Consider the following 22,081-nt stretch of genomic DNA (forward strand, 5'->3'; position numbering starts at 1 on the left):
ATGGTGCCGATTTTTTTTTTTCAGAAACACAGAGTTATTGTTTGAAAAACATGGTGGCTGCTAAACCTGAGTGTTTGAAGGATGAGAGATTGCAGCCTGTCCAGTTATGAACTTGAGATGACAAAGCCAGAGCAACCACCTGCCCCACCATTAACCCTTTGATTTACATGTAGTAGACTGCATCCCATCTCACTGGCAATGAAGTCATAATAATGTGGTCCCTGACCTCACCAGCATACCCCATAATTCCCTCTTCCCCAGTACATCAAGCCATGCACTAGGATGAAAATTGGTGTTTTGAAGCATGGATTTACCAGAGATTCCCTAGGGAGCAGAAGGAGTTAATGCTGTTTTCCAGCCCGCCTAATTTACTCCAAAAGGGTATTATATCCTATGGGGGAAACAAGAATGTACGAGTGCCTGGAGAGAAGGGAGTGCTGGGAGGAATTAGAGAAGATCTAGAAATGACACCATCGTCTTTCCAACCTGTCACATTGCAATTCATTTGCATATAGCTCTGTTCTTTGAGTACAGTGATATTCCAGCGGTATTTGGAGACAAACTTTGAGATCCATTCTGTTGTTGGTTTGTTTCTCCTGTCTCCATAACTACTTGGGCAGGGCACTAGAAACAGGGTGGGGGGATAAACAAGCCAAGCTTTTAGCATTGCAGCTTTTTTTACATCCTTCAGCCATTCCCTTCTCAGACTTGTAGCTGTAACGTAAGTGGGCAGAAATAGATGGCTCCTAAAGGGCCTCCACTTCATGATTTAGTAGTGTAAGTGTCCAAATACATCCCCGCTTAGCTTAGCCTCTTTGAATTACAATCTACTTTAAGTACATATAGCTTCTTTTGTCCTCAATACTCAGGGTACTATCTTAAATGAATTTATGTATTTCCTCTTAATAGAATAGGCAGCAGCAAATGAAGCTGCTGGTGCTGCTGGGTCACGTTATCAGCAAATAACAGCATAATTGCCCTAACCTTTAACCACTGCCAGTTGGGAGCCATGGAAGGGTTTGGACATTACTGAAGCAGTCACCCATGACCTTCTAACCCTCTACTCCTCCCACTGTGCCCTGGTGAGTGACTCCGGTGTCTATCAGCAGTCCTTGGTGCTTAAATATATCCCAGCAGGGAGGGAGGGCTTTTGAATCGGTGGCTACAGTGGCTGCATGCAGAGCCTCTCAAACCCATAAAATTCCTCACAGGATTCTAGTTCTGTGGATGGGATAAGCAAGGAAAGGAACAAGGCTTTTCCTGGGGTAACGAGTGTGTATAGTGCTCATTTGTCCTTTCCCAAACAGGCAATGCTTTTGAAATTTTCATTCTGAGCTTAGAATATAATATCTACAGCTTCATGTAACTCATTTTAATGTAGTAGCCACAGGCCACCTGCAAGCGTTATATTCAAGTGACTTGAATTTGTATAAAATTCAAGATTTAACATCCTACCACTCTAGACACATTGACATACCCAGTAGTTACATGTGACCCAAAGCTACCGGGTAGACTGCTTCATTTACAAGACAGACACATAATATTATTGATATCACAGAAACATCTGCTTGACTGCTCTGGAAAACAGTAGGCTTGACTAATTTTTCTTCTTTATTTTTGCACTTTGGCACTGGTTTTCCTTCTATAACCCAATTTGCCTTGGATCTTATTATATTGGATGGTGGCCTTGAGAGCATGGCATTATTGATTGGGAATATAGGTGTGACTTTACATACCAGGTAGAATATTTTCATTTCCTTCAATCAATCAATCAATCAATCAATCAGTCAGTCAATCAACCAACCAATCATCCATTCCTTATCCATCCACTCAAACACATTAGTTTGAAGGCAGTGCAGAAAAATAAGCCATATACCTAATAGGTATTGTAAGTCAGCTATCATTCAGGGATCTTCTCATGTTGTGACTAATTCCTCCAAAAAAGGTGTATCAAACTATTTCACAGAAGAGAAAACATGCTGAAAAGCCCATATTTGTTTGGGGCAGAGATGAGCAGGAGTGCATCAGATTTCCAAGTTTATGGTACTCTATGGTAAAAATGGCTTGTGAAATAAGTCTTACAAAAATTAAGTTTGTGGTTTCCATCACCATCATAAGAAGTAATTACGATAGTGTTTAGACACAGTTGAGCTATTGGTTGTCCAATGCAGAGTGGTCAGCCCTGAAACCACATAACCATAAAAAACAAAAATGGACTCAGGGATTTGTATTTATATGTAGCTGTGCATACATATACTGTACAATATGCATATGTATATAGCAAAATTAATGAAAGAATATGAAGCTATGGACATTAGGGGGCACCTGGAAATGGTTTGGGCTCTGGGATGGGGTAGAGGGAGAAAAGTAAGTGGGGAATGTTATATTTCGATTAAAAGCATGTTTTTCAAAAGATAGTGTTTGTATACATTCGAAACAATACCTTGGCTATAGCAAGAACCTGTAATTTTAAAGATTTTCTCCTTGAATATCAGAATAGATCGAATATGGGGAGACATGGAACAAAAGAAATAGAGGGGAACAAAATAAAATAAAAGATGAGTTCAGCAGCTGGAAGAATTTGTATTTACAGCCGCTTTGTTTTGAGCAAGCACAGACTTTCACCTTCTGTGCAGTCTGCCTGGTCGCAGGCTTTGCAGGTGAAAATAAGTGCAAGGTATTTGCTATGCAGTGTATCTCTTCTCTGTGAGGCAATTCAGCTGAACAGGGAAGAACTGCACTTCAGACTTTATCCGTTTTATCCCTTGGCAACCTACTGCCGTGATATTACCAACACCGAGGCTGTTAGACTAATGGAAGTAAATATTGTAAAAGCTGTGAAAGATGTGGTAAAATATTCACCCCTTCGTGTAAGAATAATTTACCGAGTACCCACTATGTGCTAGGGGTTGTAATGAGTATAGGCTTGGGAAAAGATACAGTCCCTTCTCTCCAGAAGAAAATGATTGAGGATGGACTGTCACACAATGGACTATAAAATGATGTAATCAGTAGGTTTGCTTAACAAGTAACTAACTCTTCAGGTAAAACAGGAACAGAATTGTAACATTTGCTGTTATTGTGCTGTGGATAAATATTCCTACCACAGCTGATTTCAAGGTCAACATTGTTTCAATGAATGTACAGCTGGGATGTAGCTAGCTAGTATAAGCAGTACTAACCAACTCCACATGCATGCCACTTTGTATTATGCCAGTGGCTGGTTCTCATCCTGTGGGTCATGACCCCTTTGGGGGTTAAATGATCTTTTCACAGGGGTCTCCTAAGATTGGAAAACACAGATATTTATATTATGATGGTTAACAATGGCAAATTACAGTTATGAAGTAGAATAATATTTTTATTATGCAATTATTAATAATATTTATAAAGATTTTATTGTTGGGGTCACTACAACATGAAGAAGTGTATTAAAGGATCACAGCATCAAGAAATTTTGGGACCACTGTATGATATTTTGTCATGAATGTATTCTACTGTATTAACATCTAGACACACACACTAATATTATTTAAAATTATATAGTGCAATATAATATTTAAATATTATGTAGTGTGATTATGATACTATGATGTACCAATAAAAAGTTTAGGTTTAGGGATCAGAATAGTATAACTTTAAATGTTGATACCTACTATGTAATTCAGTGGTGATTTTATCCTCCAATATCCCAATTTATATATCTACTTAGTGGAAGAATTCATCAGCTAGGGTTCTTGAAGGATAAACATTGAAATGCTTAGGCCAATTGCTCAATGCATAGTAGATACCTAGTGCATAGTAGGTGCTCTATGCAATTTTCTGAATACATGAGTGAGTTAATGGCAAGTAACGACATCACTTCAGTCTAAAGCAGATGGTCCTAAGACTCTAGAGAGGGAGAAAATTAAATGCATTGTACACTGATGAATATTTGACAAATGAAAAAATTAGATTAAAAGTGTGTCTGTAACCTCAGTAGGAGTTCACTAATCCCAGCAAGCAGAAGCTGTTTCTGGATAGATGCACTGGTTTTTGGTCTTATTACTGCTATTAGTTCTTTTTTATTTAACTGCTTATTTTATTTATTGACATTTAAATTGTTATTCCCCTTCCCAATTTTCCCCTCACAAACTCCCATCCTGTTCCCCTCCCCTGCCTCAGAGAGTGTTTCCCTACCCACCCACCAACTCCCTCCCATCTCCCCACCCTAGCATTCCCCTTACATAGGGACCTTGAGCCTTCAGTGGGTCAAGGGCCTTTCCTCTCATCGATGCCTGCTAAGGTCATCCTCTGGTACATATTCAGCTAGAGCCATGGGTACCCTCTGTGTACTCTTTGGTTGGTAGTTTAGTCCCTGGGAGCTTTGGGGGGGGGCGGGGGAGGGATCCTGGTTGTTTAATATTGTTGTTCTTCCGATGGGGTTTCAAACCCCCTTAGCTCCTTCAGTCCTTGCCCTAACTTTTTCTTTGGGGTCCCTATGCTCAGTCTGATGTTTGGCTGCATGCATCTGCATCTGCATTGGTCAGGCTCTGTCAGAGCCTCTCATGGGATAGTTATACCATAATCCTGTCAGCAAGCACTACTTGGCATCAGCAATAGTGTCTGAGCATGATATCTGCAGATGGAGTGGATCCCTGGGTAGGGCAGTCTCTGAATGGTCTTTACTTTAGTCTCTGCTCCATTCTTTGTCCCTGCATTTCCTTTTGACAGGAGGAATTCTGGATTAATGTTTTTGAGGAGGGATGGGGCCATTGATTTTTATATTGGTCATTAGTACTCTAGTCTGATACACCTACTTCTTTTCAAAATCAACTAGGAGCGTCCACACACTGCTTCTGCCGGAAAACTGTGACTGTCCCCTTGCATATGATAACCAAGTTCTGACAACCTTTCAGAAAGTATTTGTGAAGTGCACTGGGCATCATACAGACTTCTTTTACCAATAGCCTTTGTTTATTAAAGCCATAGAAGCTGGAGTTGTAGATGTATTAATGATGAGACCTGAGCTCTATTGTGTTTTACTGAGATTCCATTTCAGCTGCGGAAACGCTGAATGCCTGCTGGTGAAATGCAATTTCTTGAGTACCACATATTAAAGTACATCATATTTCATCTCTCTATGCCTGAGGTTTATCCAAACAAAGGAAATGGGTTGTTACCAAGGAAAGCATAATTCAAAATTCCAATTATAACTGTTAAACCACATGTGAAATTACTTTTAATAATTAAAAATGGCTCTTGCCACTTGGCAATCTTGGCTCAATATTACGTCTGCTGCCATTTTAAGGAGAACTAATAATCCCTAGTAAATCCCGATGACCTTAATTGTCTTCATAGCCACCCTTCAGTGACCTTTATCGCTTAGATGGCTAAAATCTAAAATAAATGATACTAATATATCTGCCTGGCAAGGGCATTGTGTGCATTTCTACTATGAATCCATTGTTTCCAAAATGCCTTTTCTCTGATGAGTTGAGCATGCTTTGGGGGAAAGATTCTTATTATGGGTATATTTTTAAATTCACATTTTCAAGTGCAGAGGGAAGGAAATGTCAATAAGAAAATAGTCGTATGGAGGGAGAGGCTAAAAAGGAAAACAGAGTTGCTGGAAGGAAACAGAGGTGCACGAGAGGGTTAGCAATTATAAAGTTCACTGCAAAAACACAATCGTAGCAATCAACCATGAAGAAACAGAAAAGAGCAGCTCATCTACCATCAGACACAAGCAGTGAGTGTAAACATTTGCACCATGGGCAATATTTCCCTGTGCTAGTGATTGTGAGATTTAAAGAGCTTGTACCGCCCAGAATCGAGTAGTGTCAGTTGCTTACCAACAGAGTCAGAGTGTATAACTGCATCTGTGAATATACTCAGTTCCAAATCTGTAGCTGCTCTCTTAGGGTTTGCACAAGCAGTGGAGGCATCATGAATAAAAATGTTTCTTGTGTTTTGTAAAAATGGATTTGGCTTTCATATTACTGTGGTCCAAATTTCTCCTTAATTATGGTTCATTGTCCTAGGGAAAAGCTACTCTTTCGTGCATGTACTCACTCACTGGATTATAATATGCATTCAAAAAGTATTCCCAGTGTTTGTAATCTATAGTGGTACAATATTTTTCAAATACATAGATGACATATGTTCTTTCTTGTTTTCTAAAGACAATGTACAGTGGAAATTATATGGAAAAGGAACATTTTGTTGTGAATTAGAAGCTAAAACATCACACACACACACACACACACACACACACATATACATATAATGACTTAATAGAAATATGCCACCTGCAGTATTTTTAAAGACTACCTGCGTCTGGGACCCAAAAGGGGAGAATGATATTGTCAGGGCACACTTGTGTCCCTCAAAGGCTTTGTCTTTGCTGGTAGTGCATCTATAGAGAGCTGTAAATGGTTAATATTTACTTGTCTGTTAAGACCTCAGTTTTAGACAGCACTGCAGAGGGAATATTCTAGAACATCTCAATCTCTCCACATTCTCTCTCCTGCTCTCTCCTAATAGTGGTAAGTGCTTGTATGTAGTATTTATGCCAGTTGATTATCTGTTTTTTCTTCCATAGTAGAATCTTCAAGGGAAGGGACTCCTTTCTTACTATTTACTTGAAACACTCATACATCACAAATAACAATAATTTCTTTGTTTGTCTGGGTAGTCGGACTTCAAAATTGCCTGCTCATCCTTGTTTAGTATTAGTTCCAGGGTTATTTTTCTAGATTTGACCATTGTTTCAATTGTGATGTTTAGGAAATTACAACATACAACATCCAGGGTCAGTCTACAACCCTACCTCTATTTTGGATGGCTCATTGTAGGTAAAGCCAGCAACCTTCTTCTAAGGGATGCACTCAGGTACACCATGAGGAAGCACTAAAACAAACAATGCCAGGGGAGTAAAACACCTTGGAAACTGAATTAACTACCATGGAGGTTTCAAGAATTATAGTTCTGACAGATAATTAATTAATGCCAGTATTACAAGAGCCTCTGTGCTAGCATCATATAATTAGATTTCTTCTGATTTTTTACACATATACTTCATATGAGATTCTGGACATCTACTTGGTCTAAGATGCTAGATTAGGGAGTCAGTTGCAGGAAAAAGTATACTAAAACATCAACACAATGATAACAGCTCACTTTTGTTCTTAAAGCAGAGGTCTTTGGATGGCAGGCCATTAGCATTCATTGGCTGTATTAATGAATAGCAGGGTGGCTGAAGAAAACTCCTTCATTTCCTTTAATTGCATTTAAATGAAGACTAATGGTAACTTCAGTGAAAGATATAAGATATGGCTACTTTCAAAATTAGGTTTATTTTGCTAAAGATAGCTCTGGTACAATCAATATCAAGTGCTCGAATCATTGGTTTGGCCCATGGTTGCTGTTTTATTGAACTCTAGATTTCTTTGTCTTAACAGAGAAAATAATCAGGAAGGCTTTATTTTAATTTCTCTTATTCTCCCTTCACTTAAATGTTTTTGATTTTTATTTGCCTTCTCTTCTTTCCTTTGTTTGCTCTCTAGGTTTGCTGTGATAATAGATTATTTTGGTACTCTTCTAAATTCTGCCATTTTCATTAAGGGAAAAAAAGTTCTCAATCTGTGATTCAATATGGAATTCTATGCACACACTTCTCACAACTGAATGTTATCCCTTCCTTGATAGCCTGACTCTAGTCATTCATAGGGATAAAAAAGAGGAGCTGATGGCCAGAGTGCCACCTGGAGAACATCTTTGTGGAGGAGAGGAATGATACAGAAGAAATGAGGGTTGTACAAAAGTCCCACCAAGCACTTGTTGTATCAATTGGGATTCAAATTTAAATCCTAGGATAACATATCTGGTCCACTGGGTGAGGACAGCTTTTCTTCAGTATGTTTTTTCCTCTGTAAGCATCATGACAATGTTTCAAACATTTGCTTTCCTGGCTACTGTGAGATCATTTTTATTAACAGTAATCAGACATTTTTATTTTATCAGAATACTTTTCCTGGACAGCAAGCCTTGCTGCAAATGAGTTTTCATGTTAGGAAATTTTACTTCATTCTCCAGCCACAGAGAAGCTTCGGTTGCCAATTTTCGATGGAGAGGCGCTTTGAAATGTGTGAGTCATTTCGCTTTAATGGCATTTCATACTTCGGATTCTCATTTCTATACAGAAAATGGGTTGTCATTAAGATCAGTGCCATTTTTGATTTTGTCTAATATCAAATTTCACATGGAGAATGTTTAAGCCTCAATAGTTTTTGAACACGAGTTCCCATTTCCAAACAAAATAGAGTTGGGAAAATGGCAGTTGCAGAGGGAATTATAACTTCATTTTTACCATTAAGAGGAAAAATACAATTGGCAGGCATGGACTTGACCCTCTCTCAGTCTTGTATTATTAATGATCAATATATAATCAAGCCATACACACTAGCAATGAAAATAGAAATATCAAATCATGTAGCATCATTGGCACCATCTTACAAGTAGTAAAGCAGAAAGAGACATTAAGGTTATTAATCATAGATAGTGCGTCAATGAGAGATTAGCATTTTGCAATGTGCAGTGATATTAAACTCTCAGTTACCAGAGTTTCTCAATAGCCACGCTGTTGACATTTTGGGTTGGATAGATTTTCCTAATTAGGGGACTGGGCCACGTGCTGTTGATTATGTATGTGCTGCATACCTGGCCCTTGTTGCTAGTAGCATCACACCAGTACGGACAAACATGGTTAACTGTCCTCTGGAAGGAAAGTGCAGCTGCACAGTGTCACATCTCTACTCTAAAATGCCTACTTGATGACAAACCAACAGCACTGACCAAGAGAGAAGCACAGGCTTGCAAGGGGCTCTAAATGACATGTGAACCATTTTCATTTTTTAAGTAAAACTCTGAGACATTGTGAGAAGTAAAGATGTACCCACCATTATTCAACTGGATATTCGCCATGGCTGAAGTTTGATGTTTACTGGTAGGCGTTTGTCTTTTCTGCCCACCAAACATAACTCAGTCTCCACCATGGGAGGAGGATGTCAATCTTCTTTTACTGAACGTCCCCAAGCTTTGTATCATTTTTACTCATAGAAATAACCAATGCTTCTGCAATGAAAGTGCGCCAATCTCAGGCCAAGTAGCGATTGATTCCTTTGGGCTCGTAAGAAGTGGGATTCTGCCTATCCAGACAGTGTTTGTTGTGTTCAAAGACTGGTATATGTTTAAAGAGTAAACTTTAAAGTACACATTATGCCTGAATGTGCAGAACATAGTTTTATTGCCTATATTTGTTCTTTCACTCAAATTGCTAGCTAAGTGGTCTTGATCAGGTAATTCTCCCCAAGTAACTTCTTTATTATTATTATTATTATTATTAACTTGAGTATTTCTTATATACATTTCGAGTGTTATTCCCTTTCCCAGTTTCCGGGCAAACATCACCCTCCCCCCTCCCCTTTCTTATCGGTGTTCCCCTCCCCACCCTCCCCCCATTGTCCCCCTCCCCCCAACAGTCTAGTTCACTGGGGGTTCAGTCTTAGCAGGACCCAGGGCTTCCCCTTCCACTGGTGCTCTTACTAGGATATTCATTGCTACCTATGAGGTCAGAGTCCAGGGTCAGTCCATGTATAGTCTTTAGGTAGTGGCTTAGTCCCTGGAAGCTCTGGTTGCTTGGCATTGTTGTACATATGGGGTCTCGAGCCCCTTCAAGCTCTTCCAGTTCTTTCTCTGATTCCTTCAACGGGGGTCCTATTCTCAGTTCAGTGGTTTGCTGCTGGTATTCGCCTCTGTATTTGCTGTATTCTGGCTGTGTCTCTCAGGAGCGATCTACATCCGGCTCCTGTCAGTCTGCACTTCTTTGCTTCATCCATCTTGTCTAATTGGATGGCTGTATATGCATGGGCCACATGTGGGGCAGACTCTGAATGGGTGTTCCTTCAGTCTCTGTTTTAATCTTTGCCTCTCTATTCCCTGCCAAGGGTATTCTTGTTCCCCTTTTAAAGAAGGAGTGAACCATTCACATTTTGATCATCCGTCTTGAGTTTCATTTGTTTAAGGCATTTAGGGTAATTCAAGCATTTGGGCTAATAGCCACTTATCAGTGAGTGCATACCATGTATGTCTTTCTGTGTTTGGGTTAGCTCACTCAGGATGATATTTTCCAGTTCCAGCCATTTGCCTACGAATTTCATAAAGTCGTTGTTTTTGATAGCTGAGTAATATTCCATTGTGTAGATGTACCACATTTTCTGTATCCATTCCTCTGTTGAAGGGCATCTGGGTTCTTTCCAGCTTCTGGCTATTATAAATAAGTCTGCAATGAACATAGTGGAGCACGTGTCTTTTTTATATGTTGGGGCATCTTTTGGGTATATGCCCAAGAGAGGTATAGCTGGATCCTCAGGCAGTTCAATGTCCAATTTTCTGAGGATCCTCCAGACTGATTTCCAGAATGGTTGTACCAGTTTGCAGTCCCACCAACAATGGAGGAGTGTTCCTCTTTCTCCACATCCTCGCCAGCATCTGTTGTCCCCTGAGTTTTTGATCTTAGCCATTCTCACTGGTGTGAGGTGAAATCTCAGGGTTGTTTTGATTTGCATTTCCCTTATGACTAAAGATGTTGAACATTTCTTTAGGTGTTTCTCCGCCATTCGGCATTCCTCAGCTGTGAATTCTTTGTTTAGCTCTGAGCCCCATTTTTAATAGGGTTATTTGTTTCCCTGTGGTCTAACTTCTTGAGTTCTTTGTATATTTTGGATATAAGGCCTCTATCTGTTGTAGGATTGGTAAAGATCTTTTCCCAATCTGTTGGTTGCCGTTTTGTCCTAACCACAGTGTCCTTTGCCTTACAGAAGCTTTGCAGTTTTATGAGATCCCATTTGTCAATTCTTGATCTTAGAGCATAAGCCATTGGTGTTTTGTTCAGGAAATTTTTTCCAGTGCCCATGTGTTCCAGATGCTTCCCTAGTTTTTCTTCTATTAGTTTGAGTGTGTCTGCTTTGATGTGGAGGTCCTTGATCCACTTGGACTTAAGCTTTGTACAGGGTGATAAGCATGGATCGATCTGCATTCTTCTACATGTTGACCTCCAGTTGAACCAGCACCATTTGCTGAAAATGCTATCTTTTTTCCATTGGATGGTTTTGGCTCCTTTGTCAAAAATCAAGTGACCATATGTGTGTGGGTTCATTTCTGGGTCTTCAATTCTATTCCATTGGTCTATCTGTCTGTCTCTGTACCAATACCATGCAGTTTTTATCACTATTGCTCTGTAATACTGCTTGAGTTCAGGGATAGTGATTCCCCCTGAAGTCCTTTCATTGTTGAGGATAGCTTTAGCTATCCTGGGTTTTTTGTTATTCCAGATGAATATGCAAATTGTTCTGTCTAACTCTTTGAAGAATTGGATTGGTATTTTGATGGGGATTGCATTGAATCTGTAGATTGCTTTTGGTAAAATGGCCATTTTTACTATATTAATCCTGCCAATCCATGAGCATGGGAGATATTTCCATCTTCTGAGGTCTTCTTCAATTTCCTTCTTCAGTGTCTTGAAGTTCTTATTGTACAGATCTTTTACTTGCTTTGTTAAAGTCACTCCATGGTACTTTATATTATTTGGGTCTATTATGAAGGGTGTCGTTTCCCTAATTTCTTTCTCGGCTTGTTTCTCTTTTGTATAGAGGAAGGCAACTGATTTATTTGAGTTAATTTTATACCCAGCCACTTTGCTGAAGTTGTTTATCAGCTTTAGTAGTTCTCTGGTGGAACTTTTGGGATCACTTAAATATACTATCATATCATCTGGAAACAGTGATATTTTGACTTCTTCTTTTCCGATCTGTATCCCCTTGACATCCTTTTGTTGTCTGATTGCTCTGGCTAGAACTTCAAGAACTATATTGAATAAGTAGGGAGAGAGTGGGCAGCCTTGTCTAGTCCCTGATTTTAGTGGGATTGCTTCAAGTTTCTCTCCATTTAGTTTAATGTTAGCAACTGGTTTGCTGTATATGGCTTTTACCATGTTCAGGTATGGGCCTTGAATTCCTATTCTTTCCAGGACTTTTATCATGAAGGGGTGTTGAATTTTGTCAAATGCTTTCTCAGCATCTAAGAAATGATCATGTGGTTTTGTTCTTTCAGTTTGTTTATATAATTGATCACGTTGATGGTTTTCCGTATATTGAACCATCCCTGCATGCCTGGGATGAAGCCTACTTGATCATGGTGGATGATTGTTTTGATGTGCTCTTGGATTCGGTTTGCCAGAATTTTGTTGAGTATTTTTGCGTCGATATTCATAAGGGAAATTGGTCTGAAGTTCTCTTTCTTTGTTGTGTCTTTGTGTGGTTTAGGTATAGGAGTAATTGTGGCTTCGTAAAAGGTATTCTTTCTTTATTTTGTGCATTTGTTGTTTTGACTATTATGTGACGGGAGGTGTTTCTTTTCTGGTCCAATCTATTTGGAGTTCTGTAGGCATCTTGTATGCCTATGGGTATCTCTTTTTTTAGGTTAGGGAAGTTTTCTTCTATGATTTTGTTGAAGATATTTACTGGTCCTTTGAGTGGGAGTCTTCACTCTCTTCTATACCTATTATCCTTAGGTTTGATCTTCTCATTGAGTCCTGGATTTCCTGTATGTTTTGGACCAGTAGCTTTTTCCGCTTTACATTATCTTTGACAGTTGAGTCAATGATTTCTATGGAATCTTCTGCTCCTGAGATTCTCTCTTCCATCTCTTGAATTCTGTTGGTGAGGCTTGTATCTACAGCTCCTTGTCTCTTCTTTTGGTTTTCTATATCCAGGGTTGTTTCCATATGTTCTTTCTTGATTGCTTCTATTTCCATTTTTAATTCCTTCAACTGTTTGATTGTGTTTTCCTGGAATTCTTTCAGGGATTTTTGCGATTCCTCTCTGTAGGCTTCTACTTGTTTATTAATGTTTTCCTGTGATTCCCTAAGTGTGTTCATGTCTTTCTTGAAGTCCTCCAGCATCATGATGAAATATGATTTTGAAACTAGATCTTGCTTTTCTGGTGTGTTTGGATATTCCATGTTTGTTTTGGTGGGAGAATTGGGCTCCGATGATGGCATGTAGTCTTGGTTTCTGTTGCTTGGGTTCCTGCGCTTGCCTCTCGCCATCAGATTATCTCTAGTGTTACTTTGTTCTGCCATTTCTGACAGTGGCTAGACTGTCCTATAAGCCTGTGTGTCAGGAGTGCTGTAGACCTGTTTTCCTCTCTTTCAGTCAGTTATGGGGACAGAGTGTTCTGCTTTCGGGCGTGTAGTTTTTCCTCTGTACAGGTCTTCAGCTGTTCCTGTGGGCCTGTGTCTTGAGTTCACCAGGCAGCTTTCTTGCAGCAGACAAGTTGGTCTTACCTGTGGTCCCGAGGCTCAAGTTTGCTCGCGGGGTCCTCCCCAAGGGCACTCTGCGGCGGCAGCAACCAGGAAGACCTGTGCTGCCCCTTCCGGGAGCTTCAGTGCACCAGGGTTCCAGATGGCCTTTGGTGTTTTCCTCTGGCGTCCGAGATGTGTGCACAGAGAGCAGTCTCTTCTGGTTTCCCAGGCTTGTCTGCCTCTCTGAAGGTTTAGCTCTCCCTCCCAATGGGATTTGGGTGCAGAGAACTGTTTATCAGGTCTGTTTCCTTCAGGTTCGGGGTGTCTCAGGCAGGGGTCCTGCCGCTCCTGGGCCCTCCCCCACGGGAGCCCAGAGGCCTTATACAGTTTCCTCTTGGGCCAGGGATGTGGGCAGGGGTGGGCAGTGTTGGTGGTCTCTCCCGCTCTGCAGCCTCAGAAGTGCCCACCTGATCAGGCGGTGAGGTGTCTTTCCCATGGGGTCTGGGAGCAGAGAGCTGCTGCGGGCCCGGGATCCGCGGGCGTGGGACCTCCGGCAAATACAGGACGTGCCTGGTCCTAGATGAACTCTGCCTCTGTGTGGCCCGATCTCACCAGGCAGCTCTCTTGCAGCAGACAAGTTGGTCTTACCTGTGGTCCCGAGGCTCAATTTCTCGCGGGGTGCTGCCCAAGGGCTCTCTGCGGTGGCAGCCCCCAAGTAACTTCTATAAGAAGGAGAGGTCTTGTTTGTTTGTTTGTTTTCTTGCTTGCTTGCTTTTTTGGCTTGAAAAATGGCCTTGCTGCAATTTAACTTCACTCACTGGGTTGCCATAACAATGAAACATATTTACTGAGAGTTGAACACAGTTTCTTATGTGCAGAAAGCATTGTGTAAATGTAATTTTAGTTGCAGCTTCTGTTAGTATGTTTTATGATCTAAGCTCAATGATATGTGGATATTTCCTTCTAACGCACATTACAAATAGACTACACAGGAAATAAAGGTCCAATACCCATAAGTGGAATCATTCCCAGATATCACCAAGACTAAGAAAGAGTGTGTGAAATAATCAAGAAATTCCTAAGTGGGATAGTTACTAGCTACCATCAGGACTATGAAAAAATATAAGAAAACAACCAAGAAATTCTATTCTAAAAGGCACTGGGGCCAGGATGGTGGCTCAACAGATAAAGGCACTTGTCCCCAAGCCTGATGACCTGAGTATCATCCCTAGGTCTCACATGATGGAGGGAGAAATCTAATTCTTCAAGTTGTTCTCTGACCTCGATAACAGCAGTGCAGCGTGCATGTGTTCATACATACATATACACACCACACACACACACACACACACACACACACACACACACACACAAACAAACACACCAAGTGAATAATAAAAGTGATTATTTTTTGAAAAGGAAAAATGTCAAAGTATAGAACAAGTAGGAATTGGTATCATTTAAAACCAAACATAAAGAAGATCATTTTAGTTTGGAGCCAAAATAATATGTTAATAAACATTTGCAAAACTGTGGAAAACAATATTTTCTAAAGTTTACTCATTAAATCACTCCAGCATGTCAATACATTTTTCATGATTCCAGCCTTCACCATATTGACTCAGTTATTCAATGAGAATTGCATGAAATCTTTGCCCTTGCCCACATCTCCCGATTCTCTTACCATTAATAAAATACAATGAGAAGTCCAAGTCTAAATATGCATATATTTAATATGCATTATCATTGGGAAAAAATATTGAATGCCATGCCATCTTTGTGCATGCTCTAAAATGGGAATTTAAATGATGATACAGGAACAGCATGAACTTGAGACTTTGGAATCATTTCAAATTTTTTTCCAGTAACCCTAGAGCTCTTGCTAGCAGATAAAAATGATAACACTGTCAATTTTATTTGGTCTGGTGGCACAGTGCATCTGGGAATAGCAGAATACATAATCTTGTTATGTTACCTATTAGAATTCATTGGTTATCCACAAGAGAAATCTTGGCTTAGATTTTGTAGAAAATGTAGTCTAAGGGTCTTCTACCATGGCATGAGTTAGATTTAATACTTTCTTTAAAAATGGTAAAATAATAAACTTCACTATATGTGTACCAAGGAATACTACATTATAAATACTGTTTTTCAAAAACAGGAAAAGTAATGACTATGCTGTTGAAATGAGCAACAATTGAAGTCCTGCTGTTCACCAAGCCAAATGTCCTGCTCCCTTGCATAATAAAAAGGAAGCACTCATTGTTTGTCATCTGGTAATTCACTGTCATGATAATTTCTCTTGTGAAATAAATTAGTCCTGGCCTCCCTTTAAAGAATATTAAGCAATAGAATAAAGCATTGAGTTTGAAATTAACCAAGTTCGAAAAGGTTACTTTATATAAGCTATGTGAACTTAAATAAGATGTGGCCTCTGAGCCCACAAAATAGAGATAAAAGTGTCCGGTTCATCCACCTTCCTACTGAGAACGAAGAGTGTCAGTGCCTCTGGGTTGCTCTGCTTAATGGCAAGCATGAGCAATGGCAAAATATTATTGAGAGGGAAAAGGACGCTGACACCATTACTAGAGTTTAGACATGTCCGAGCATGACTGGCAAATGATGCAGCAAACCTCTCAGGATGCTATTTGCACAACAGGCACGGTGTCTGATAGAGCTGATGACATGGAAGAGAAAAGGCTGGGTATGGCATGACACTCTAAACCCGGAAAGAAATCACTAAAGGTAGAGCTACCCATCAGGGAAAATAGTGATAATGAAACCAGTAGCAAAAGCTTTCATGAAGTTTGTTTTCTATTCCTACCCTTTGTGTATGTGACTGAGAAGTATGCTAGGAAAACTCGATTCTGGAAGATCTGAGAGGACTTTTCTTTGCCTTCCTAGTTTCTAAAACTACCACAATTTCTTGGTTCATGGCTTCCTCTTGTTGATATTAATACTTCTATTTCTGTGATAAATCTCATCTCCCTCTATCACTTCAACCCCATGGATTCTACTTAGAAGGACCCTGTAATTATATTGAATCCACAAGCATCTTAAAGGAAAATATTCTTTTCAATGCAAAAGCTCAATGCTCTATAAGATAATGTGTTTTCTTGTGATGTGTATTATGATGAGGATGTATTTGTAGGGACATTTTTCCTATATCAAAATGTGGTTACCAGGATGTTTAATTTAAAAGAAGGATAACTGTCTATCTTATTTTTATGAAAATAGATAATATAGTTAGTTTATTGTCACCTTGACACAGGTTGAGTCTACAGGAAAAGGGAATCTCAACTGAGATTATCTTGGTAATTAGTGTGAGAGTGTCCATCCCATGATGGGTAGTACCATTCCTAAACAGGTGGTTCTTGACTGTATAAGAAAACTCACTGAACAAGTTATAGTGCAAACCATTTCCTTCCTTGATTTCTGCTTAGTTTCTGCTTTCCTTTCTGTCTTGACATTCCTCAGTTATGGGCTATGGTTAGGAGTGTAAGCTGAAATACACTCTTTGGTCACTACATTGCTTTTGTCATTGTATTAATCATAAAAGAAGGGGGTGGGGATTTAGCTCAGTGGTAGAGCGCTTGACTAGCAAGCGCAAGGTCTTGGGTTAGGTCCTTGGCCCTGGGGTGGAGGGGAAGACAAAATCATAAAAGAAGAAAGCAAGCTAGCTAGAAAAATTCTCCAGTTTTTTTTCTTTGCCTAGATTACTTTCAGAATTTCAACCTGACATGTCTTTCCCAAACTAGAACAAGAAAATTAGTGAAAATTACCAAAAGACACAGAAAATATTGCAAAGAACCATAAGATCAGTACATACAAGTAACAAGTACATGGTCATGGGAAAGTTCCTATTTGTGGGGAAATTAAAATTAAATTCTTCATTTGTTTTGTCTTGTTTTTTCTTTTCAAGAAAATGTATCGTAGCCCTTGCTGTTCTAGAATTATCTCTGTAGTCTAGGTTGGCCTCAAAATTACAGAGATTGTCTTGCCTCAGCTTCCTTAGTATTGGGATTAAAGCCATATGATATTACTGCCTAACAGCAAATTAAATTTTCAGTGAAGGGAGACAAACCAATGGAAGAATAAATTGAGATATATTTCAAGAATAAAACCTATAGAATTTTCTTGAAGCTATATGAAACTATACAGGGTAAGTTAGGGGGAGAGATAGAGATCATGACTTGGACACCCTAAATGTAGTGGCAGAGCACTGAACACTGTAATTAGATATACTGAGCACAGTGTGGTAATTAAACTTTCCCTAAGTGACAATGTTTGGTGACAGTAGAGACATGGAAATTTATGAGTGGACATAAACTTCCTGTTATAATGGGGAAATAGAAAACAATGATCACCACTGATTATGTAAAATGTTTAAAAATCACTGTTGAAGACACAAAAGTAAAAGTGATGTAAACATTTCCTCACACTATCAGTAAAAATGAAAGGTCAATAGTAAAAGTCAACCGTATAATATGAATTTGAAAAAAGCTTTACTAATTATTAGCAGCCTTAAACAGATACATTATCACATGTTATTAGTGAGTTTGCAGAGAGGAAATAATTTTCTGCCATTTTTACAGAAATCAAATGAAAATCATCTTTAGCTTTTCAGAATAAAAATGTTTCTATTGTCTCTTAGAATTAAAATTGTGTCATTGGGGCAACTTCATAATTACATATTTAAGTGTAAAAGAAAATGACAGTGATTTGGCATTAAAGTAGATTCCAGAAGCTCACTAGAGCATGCTTGTACTAATGGAAAGAAACAGACCTCATTTAAATACCTTTAAAATGATCACCCAGTAAATGGACTTTTCATATACATATAGCAAGCATTTGTAATATAAAGAAGCTGATGCCTGTATATACTCAGGCATCATGTATATATGGGCCTTCAAAATACTTTGGCAGGTAAAAAATACATTTGATATAGATATGAAAGATGTACAAAATCTTTACAAACTATGTACATTCATTTCTAAGGATATAAGTAGAAGCCAAGTTCTTCTAGGATAGAATTAGGGCATTTTCTGTGCCTGTATAGCTTGACCACTGTAAAATGATACCATACTATCAATATATCTCTGTAGTTAAAAACTGTCACTTAATAACAAAATCAAAAGAAAATCTATTTTAAAATCTGTGGGATGCCAAGGACATCTTTGTGTATATAAGTGCACATTTTTGTCAAAGTGCTACTCATTGGGTAAGGTCTAAGTTTACTTGATAATTGTGTGGGCTTTTTATTGACATAATAATTGGATACATTTCAGACGAAAGACAGTAAAACATCTTTGAAATGCAAAGCAATGTAGCAGTGAAAGACTTAAGGGCTCTATTTAAGTGCAATGCCATAGTACATCAAAGCTAGAATGAGACTCCCTGCAAAACTATCTTCATCATTTATTACATTATGAGAGACATAGAATATTGAACAAGGGAAAAAAAGACCTTTTCCTGTAGACACTGTACACACTACCTGGATTACTCTGTAGTATAGATCAGGTTCAAAACTTGCACAAAGAAGCAAAGCCCGATTGTCACAGGGCTTGAAACACAGAAGGAAACGAATAGCAAATGAGCAGAGAGTAGTTTGTCAAGAAGATGAATACTCATGTGACAAGTAGTGGCTGATCTTACGTATTTTAACATTACCATATAAGGAACAGAGTGGGTTTGTTCTGTGTGCGTACAAAGTATAGAAAATAATAACTACATTCTATAAAATGTATACATACTTTCTATAGAAAATAAAAGAAATCATTGTTCTATCTGGCAATTCAGACAAAGACCAAATTTTTGTTTGTTTGTTTGTTTTTTCAAGGTTGCCTCCTAGAAGTGATACATTTCCTGACCTCCTGTGATCTGGTCAACAAATACCAGTGAAAGTATAGAAAGTCGCTTCCATGTATAATACTCCTACACACAGAGGTACACACCTCTGTGTACATGCTTCCACTTATTTTTCTATCTTTGGTTCAGAAGAAACAATTGCAATAGAACCTTGGAATCAAAGTTTCAGGTAAGTCAATTAAATATGGAAGAATTCTTAGTGGGATGGGTCCAGGAGGTAAGGTATCAGGAGCAATAAGGTAAAGTATCGGAGTAAATCTATTTTGTTGATTGTAGTGATAATGAAACACAAATGAAGGTTAAAGAATCAGATAAACATTCAAGATTTAGCATTGCCTAAACCATGCTAATTCTAGGGTGGCTCTATTGGCCTGGTTCTATAGCTGACTATGTGGAGGAGAACAGTCCCACAAACTTGTTCACTTACACTGTTATGTAACAACAATTTAGCTTCTCCTGAGTTGAAATCATTTTACTACGGAATCTGATATGAAACAGTTAACATACTAATCCATTTGACAGATTCAGAAAGTGAAATTTGGGAGGTGTGGAGAGGATAGAAACAAAAACCCCAACAGGTACTTTAATCAGACTTAAAACCAATTTTTTCTCATTTTAAATCCACGTGTTTTCTTCTCTGTTAATTTCCATGCAATGGAAATAGGATCCGTGTTTGTAATGGAAGAGGTGGAGATTCTGGTTCAACCCAGAATAACTGTGTAATTGACCAGTACTGATGTTTGCGAAGAGGCGGTGTGTTCAATCTCAGGAGATGTTACAAAAGAAGCATTATCGAAAGAGAACAGTAGATGGATGTCAGAGGCAGATGATTTAAGACTCCTTAAAACCTGAGGTTCATGATTCAGCGCACACTGGAAGCATTCAGATGGTGTTTATTACACAAACACTATGCACTCAGCAGGAATTTGGGAGCCCTGTGGTCTCCTTAACAAGGTATAATGGAGATGCTAAGGAGCTGAACTAGAAAAAAAAAGAATAAGAAATATTTTAGACAAGGAAAAACTAGACAAATTTCAGCAAATGTTTCATATGCAGAGGCTTGTGAAAGGGAAACTGACATGGACACAAGGTGCTTGTTCAAAGGAAGGAAGTTTAGGAAGCGTCACTCAACTGTGGAACCTATACTTCAACACATTTTCCTAGAATGAGTCCAGGGAACGAGGACACCAATGACAACAGGGCAAAAAACAGAGCCTATCTCTATTTGATAGTAGTAATATTAGTAGTTATCGTGGTATAGGATGAAACCTGTAGATAGCACATGATGAGTTCAAGTTTGATTTCCTTGGTGACAATGCTGTAAGCGTGTCCTCACAACGAATTTTAGATAAGCTAACAGCAAATTCACTTCCATCCCCAATTTACCTGCTAACAAATTTCAGCTCTTCCCCTGTCTTTGTCCATCTATCCTTTAATTTAAAAAGCCTCTAGAGTACACAGCAACAGTAATAAAGAGAAAATAACAAAGATCACAATTCCAGGAAGTATACATTTCAGAAGATAAGAGAGATGACAGGAAAGTAATTGTGCCCTCATTGTGTGTGATTGGTTAGCAGAAATATGAACCTCAATTATAACATGAAGGAAATTTTGGAAATATCATAGTAAAATGCCTTAAGAAGAACTGGGATTTCCAAGGAATTGATGGAGCAAAATTTGATCCAAGCAGAAGCTTCATTCCAAGGAAAGAAAACAAATAAGACCAAGGAGTCAAGCTGCATTTGGTATGAAATGTGGGCAGAGAGTCTCATTTATTCTTTAAAAGCGGAACAAGCATACCCTTGGGAGGGAATAGGGAGGCAAAGTTTAGAAAAGAGGCTGAAGGAACACCCATTTAGAGCCTGCCCCACACGTGGCCCATACATATACAGCCACCAAACTAGATAAGATGGATGAAGCAAGGAAGTGTAGACTGACAGGAACTGGATATAGATCTCTTCTGAGAGACACAGCCAGAATACAACAAATACAGAGGCAAAAGCCAGCAGCAAACGACTGAACTGAGAATGGGACCCCCGTTGAAGGATTCAGAGAAAGGACTGAAAGACCTTGAAGGGGATTGAGACCCCATATGAACAACAATGCCAAGCAACCAGAGCTTCCAGGGACTAAGCCACTACCCAAAGACTATACATGGACTATACCCTGGGCTCTAACTGCATAGGTAGCAATGAATAGCCTAGTAAGAGCACCAGTGGTAGGGGAAACCCTTGGTCCTGCAAAGACTGAACCCGCAGTGAATGTGATTGTTGGGGGGAGGGTGGTAATGGCAGAAGGATGGGGAGGGCAAGTCTCATATAGAAGGGGAGTAGGAGGGGTTATGGGGATGTTGGCCTGGAAACCGGGAAAGGGAATAACAATTGAAATGTAAATGAGAAATACCCAATTTAATAAAGTTGGAGAAAAAATAAGTTCCAGAGGCATAGATCCTTTCCCCTTGCTTAAGAGAAACCTGTAGTAATTGAGTAATCTGGGCATAATGATTTAGTCCTTTAGTGTGATAAAGCATAGAGAATGATTATGTTTTTAAGTTTGAGCTGAACATAAAGTGATAAGCAAACATAAAGTGTGAGAAGATGAAGAAAAGTAAAAGATGCTAGATCTGTGGTTAATCAATAAATATGTTCCAAGAAAGCAAGTCCAACAGGGTTAGAAGGTTGCTGGGGAAAGAGGAGAATTAGAAGAAGAAACAGTGATCTAAGTTTATGAACACTTGAATTGACACTTGAGTTTTCATGTGGGAATAAGAAACAGTTAGATATACAAATGTAGATTTCAAGGAAGAAGTTGTAATGCAGAGAAAAAAATGAAGGACACCAGAATAGTAACTAGTATGTAAAATGATTCTTG

General features: G+C 39.0%; 1 long non-coding RNA gene across 1 annotated transcript; it reads left to right on the top strand.

Moving 5' to 3' along the window:
- Positions 1 to 266: 266 nt before the first annotated feature.
- Positions 267 to 21,414, top strand: LOC120102179 (uncharacterized). Its single transcript, XR_005503344.2, has 4 exons — positions 267 to 381; positions 910 to 1,082; positions 19,182 to 19,379; positions 19,875 to 21,414. It is a non-coding gene; the product is annotated as an uncharacterized LOC120102179 (long non-coding RNA).
- Positions 21,415 to 22,081: the final 667 nt, after the last annotated feature.

This window comes from Rattus norvegicus, chromosome 4, assembly GCF_036323735.1.
Source record: "Rattus norvegicus strain BN/NHsdMcwi chromosome 4, GRCr8, whole genome shotgun sequence".
Lineage (NCBI taxonomy): Eukaryota > Metazoa > Chordata > Mammalia > Rodentia > Muridae > Rattus > Rattus norvegicus.